Below are 5703 nucleotides of genomic sequence, written 5' to 3'. Positions count from 1 at the left end.
ATTTATTCATTCATTTCTCAAGAAAAATATGCCTAAGCCTATCAAGTCAAGACATCAGATTCAACAACTTATATGCATCAATGGGAGGCACCTAAGTGTACCAATCAATATACAACATCATATATAGAGACTCTTCACATTCTAACATTAACACAAATTGAACATTAAGATAAAACATACTTTAAATCACAATAAAATAAAACTTTATACAAGATATCCTTTGGATCACATGATGACTTTCACATTATACTCTCCCATATATATTACAATTATAATACTCCTATTCACCATAGAATGCCTTCAAGGGCATGATCCCAATACATATTGAATAAGTAAACACCCTTCCATATGTAGACCAAACCATACAAAAATAATTCCATTATAACAAAACAATTAGGTCAATTTACCCTTCACCCAAGCCATGATCACCATTACTCAAGTCTCCAACAATTCATCACAAAAAGATATAGATATCAACAATACAATACAGTCTAAACACCATTCCAACAATATCCGATTATAATCATAAAACCCACTTTATAAGTCAACTTTAGGATTCATAGATTTTTTTTGCCTTAAAATCATCAATTAACAATCAATATAATCATAGTTTATCATGTTAAAACATTTGATACAAAATCATGAATTTGAGTAAGAATAGTTGGAATTTTTCACAAATTTGGAAACTTGAAAACTATTTTACGATTGACTCTAGGGTTAAAATTACCCAAAATAAAGTATCATCATACCTCACTTGTTGAATAACCACGATAATTGAAGAACAAAGCACTTCAAATATCCTATCCTAGCTTGACCTTCAACGGTGTTCGTGAGAGAACTTTTTGGGAGGGAAGTGTTTTGATTTCGGTGATCATGTATAAATAATGTTTTAATATACCTAAAATACCTAGAAAAACTAAAAAAACTCCATTAATTTAACTATCCAAGGTTGAAATTTACCAAACCACCCTTCGCTTGGCCGACTTGTACTAGTAAAATAGTAGTGACTTACGACTGCCAACCTTCAGACAATAGGTGGAGGTACGGAGAGTCTTGTTGCTCCATCATTTTTGTTGGAGCCTCCTAAAATATAGGCCGAGCCTCCACAGCTAAGTAAGTACCTACGCCCCTAACTAAGGGGCGTCACTCCACTTATAGACCATAACTGGCCCTCCGTAAGTTTAACCTCTCACACAATTTTTGCGTTCAACTTTGGGTCCTCCTCACGGAACTTTAAGGTGGTCCTTGGGGAGTCTTACCCATATGTTTATTCACCACACATGACCACTTAGGAACTAGTGTCTCTTCAATCAGCTCCAGACTCCAAACAACAGACAAGAACACACTAGCACTAAACAACTAGTTTAGTAACGTCTTGGTCGTTTCTTGCCATTTGAACTCTAAAACCACCAAACGAACTTCTAAAGTCATTTTTTAAATAAATTATACAAGTTTACCAAGCAGGAACAAACATTTGAAGCTCTAGTACATCCGTTTTTAGTTTAGGGTGTTATAGATATCTTAGTTAAACTATGCACTAAAATCTCCTTATATCTTGAGTTAATTCTTCCACAAATTACTCATTTAGGCCAAGGGTTTTCTTGGAGACCACAAATGGTTCTCGAGTGCGGTCCATGTCCAAAATGTAGGCTTAGAGCATAAAAATCACTACTTATAGCATACCTTTAAAATTTGGTTGTATCATTTTACCATACAATACTTCAAAGTCAAGTCTCCACTTCATCCATGACACACCAATACAATGAGTGACATCATCATTGATTTTCCTACTCTGATAGATGATACTTGAAACTATCTTTCTTAGGAATAGCCTGAATATCAAGTCTCTCTTTCATGCCAATCTCATATAATGTATTATTGAATTAACTATACAAATATTTTATTTTGATTCAGCTAAACCTAACCATTTAGATTCCATAGTTTGTCTCCGCAGATCCAAACTAACATCAAATCCATCAAATGGCTCATCAATTTGTTTTATATCAAGCATACACTATGACACATCAGTATGAATATAATACTATTTGATCCATTACCAAAGAAATTGAAGTACCCTAAGAATCGATTCTTGGTGCAACCTAATCTTTACTAGGAATTTTTTAGAGTCTCCATCCATCTTTCTACTTCAAATATATCTCCATCACAAAATTGTTGTCACCCTAATATAATTGGTACACCTTTAGCCTCCGCGCATTTCTAGAGGACGTCCCCTAGTCAATGAACACCATATCTAAGTTCTCTTTTTTCTTATATTTCTCCATCAGTCTCCACACAAAATGGATGACTTCTATAGTCTATCTCCCAAGAATGAAATCAAACTTATTCTTTCAAATGGAGACACAACTCCTCACCTCATCTCAATAACCATGTTTTAAAGTTCCATAGCGTGTCATATCAACTTGATATCCCTGCTATTATTACATTTTTGTATATCAATTTTAATCTTGTACAATGGGAACATTGTACTGCACCTACATTTTTTTTAGCTTTTTTTTTAATAAAAATAACAATAAGAAAAATACAAAATAGAGAGAGGGGAGGTGAAAATACAATATAAAAAGGAGATATATGAAAATACAAAATAAAAAAGGAAGAGAGAAGTGAAAATACAATTTATCAAATAAAGAGAGAGAGAGAGAGAGAGAGAGAGACGGATAAAGCTACAAAATACAAAAACAAAGACATGTGAAAATACAAAAAAAAAAGAGAAATAGAGGAAGAGAAAAGTCAAAATACATAATGCAAAGAGGAAAAGATGGAGAGAAGAAAGAGAGGAAGAGAAATAAAAAGATAGGGAGAGAGGTTAGAGAGATTTTTCTCAAAATCTCAAACATTAGCTATGAATTATAAATACCCAAAATGTAGTTATATATGTCAATTTATATGAAAAAGATAGTAATTTTTAAAAATATCTCACTAATGTATTATATTGTCTAATTTATAAATTACAGTACAACTTTTATTCTTATAAAAATAGAAAGATGTATTTTTCTTACTGGAAATAGTAAATATTAATAAACGTGTGGATATCTTTACTCTTATGCAATCTTAATTCAATTATCATTTTCTCTTTATCTCTCTCTTTCATGATTTTCTATGATTCTCTCCACCAATGAATTCTAATGAAAGTTTTTCCAACAAAAGACAATGAAATTTGACAACAAAAGCAATTTAAGGGATCACTGTGTTTGTGATTTCAACTCAAATATTATGTTTGACTACATGATCCAGTACATATATGTGTAGCAATTAGGCAGATTGGGTAAAATTTGGACACGTCACGGTCGAATAAGACAACAATCAGGTCAAGACCCAACCCAATCCAAATTTGCTTGGGTCAAACAGGTTGGCTCAAAACGGATTAGGTTATGGGATAAATTATGGGTCAAAACCCAACACAACCAAACCCAACTCAAATTTTACTAGGCTTAATTGTTTTATTTGTTCTTCTAAAGTATTTTAAAACCTAATAAAATTTGTTTCCTTTATTATTTCCATGTACAACATATCAAATTAAAAGAAAGTTGATGTTATTTTAACAAGATTTTTCATGAGCCTATTCAGGTTTCATATCACTCAAAATATTAGTGGGTTGGAGGGGTTAAAGGGCTTGAGTTTGAATTTGCCACCCCTGATTACATTTGAGTTAATGGTCGATTTCATTTAATCTTGTTAATATAAAATTAAATTTGAGAAAATTTGTGGTTTAGTTATTTTCTCAATTTCAAATGGCTGAGTAGATCATCTAAAATTTGCTTCGAGAAAATCACAATCAATAATTGAAATTATCGCACAAAGTATGTTCTAAATTATTGTTATGTACATTATGAACATTTGAAATAATGCACAAAAATAAATCTAAGAAATTAAACTAAAAGTGTCCAAAATTAATAAAAAACTTTATTGTGTATTTAAGTATTCAATTGAAACAAATAAAAATTAAAATGCAAAAATAAAATTTGCTCATAAATATAAAGGGATATTAAGCCAAATACCAAGGGTAAAATTTCCCACAAATATATCTATGTCTAAATCTAATACTAATCACAATCTTTTCTCTTTTTTTTGGAAACAAATTAAATTCATCATAATCCTTTTTGTTTTTTTAGCTCAAAACTAAACTCATTATAATCATTGAAAGAGGTTAAATGTGGCAGCATCATTGTCCGTCGTTGATTCTCTTCCATCTAACGACGTACATATTGAATCCACGTGATTGCCTTCTATTGGGTGAGTATAATTGTTGTTTCCTATAAATATCCAAATCAAACTACTTTAGAACTCACTTCTCTCCTGATTTCCATCAATAAAAAAGGAAAACCTTTTTTATGTTTTTGAAGTAGAGAAAATATAAAAATGGTTGGAAAAGGAAAATCCCTTGGTTCCACAAGTGCAAAAAAATATCGTTCCCGCAGTACAAAAGCAGGTCTTCATTTTCCGGTTGGTCGTATCTCTCAACTTCTAAAAGTCGGAAAGTACGCTGAACATGTGGGTGCCGAAGCTCCTGTTTTTCTTGCAGCTGTGTTGAGTACCTTGCAACTGAGGTGAGTTTCACTACTTTAGTATTTCTAGTGTTTTGTATTACTGAATCTTAATATATATTTTTATGATTGCTTATAGGTACTTGATTTGGCTGGAAATGCAGCAAGGGAAAACAAGAAAACCCGAATCAATCCAACGCACATTCACTTGGCTATTAGGATTGATGACGAATTAAGCAAGTTAGTTGGAGATTCAACCATTGTTAATTGTGGTGTTATACCAAAGATATACAATAGTCATATGTCTAACAACAACAGTAGCAACTCATCAAAGGTCATCGTTGCTACTATTGAGGAGGAGGATTAGATCGCTGATTCAATCGATCATGAAATTAAATAATTCTCTTAGCTGTCATTATCTCTTTGTATTGTAGAAATTTTTATGATTGAAAAAATTATCCAATAAAGTTGTTCTTCATTAAAAAATAGATGATCGTTTTTTTATTGTGTTCACTTAGTTTTGTTGTGGGTTTTGTCTATTATTATTTTTAAAAAATTGAGAAGGACCTAAAATTCCCCTAAACTATCTAAATTGACATATGACTATCCACATCCACCTTTTAGCCCCCATATACCTTTGATGTCAAAATTGTGGTTCACAATTATCCTTATTTCTAATTACCTATATTCAAAAGGTGGACAAAGGGTAAGTTTCTACAAAATCCTATAGCTTAATGCATTTTGGGTTCACCTCCATTAAAATAATTTTGAAATTACATAATAAATTGACTCATGTGATTGACTTGATTTTTGGTTCCATAGTAAATAATAAAGTTAAAAAAATATTTATCCTCTGACATGAAAATTCTAAACTTACCTCCCCCTTCACTGCCTTTCTCTTCCATTTTTTCCTTCTTGGATCTTGTCCATCGTTTTAAATTTCTAATTTTGTTAAACTAATGATACGTTAAATGTAGTCAACCTAAAATTAAACAGGAGGAACTAGAGTTTCATATGTGTGTTTGAAGTAGTAACATGATTAAAGTGATGATAAATGAGATTTTGTGTTTAGTTTGAAGTGTTTTCAGGTCAAACGTCAAGGAACATTCAAGACGTCCGCAAATTAGTCCTGTAAAATAGTGTCTTGTGGTTAAAGTTTGTTGTGTCATTTGAAGGTTAATATCAAGGTGAATGGATTCGA

The 5703-nt window shown here is 31.7% G+C and overlaps 1 pseudogene; it reads left to right on the top strand.

Moving 5' to 3' along the window:
• The first annotated feature begins 4377 nt into the window (after positions 1 to 4377).
• LOC101250360 (histone H2A.6-like) lies at positions 4378 to 4869 on the top strand (annotated as a pseudogene).
• The last annotated feature ends 834 nt before the right edge of the window (positions 4870 to 5703 follow it).

The sequence above is a fragment of the Solanum lycopersicum genome, chromosome 11 (genome assembly GCF_036512215.1).
Source record: "Solanum lycopersicum chromosome 11, SLM_r2.1".
Taxonomy (NCBI): domain Eukaryota; kingdom Viridiplantae; phylum Streptophyta; class Magnoliopsida; order Solanales; family Solanaceae; genus Solanum; species Solanum lycopersicum.
The sequence above is the reverse complement of the archived record's forward strand: the minus strand, read 5'-3'. Positions and strand labels throughout refer to the sequence as shown.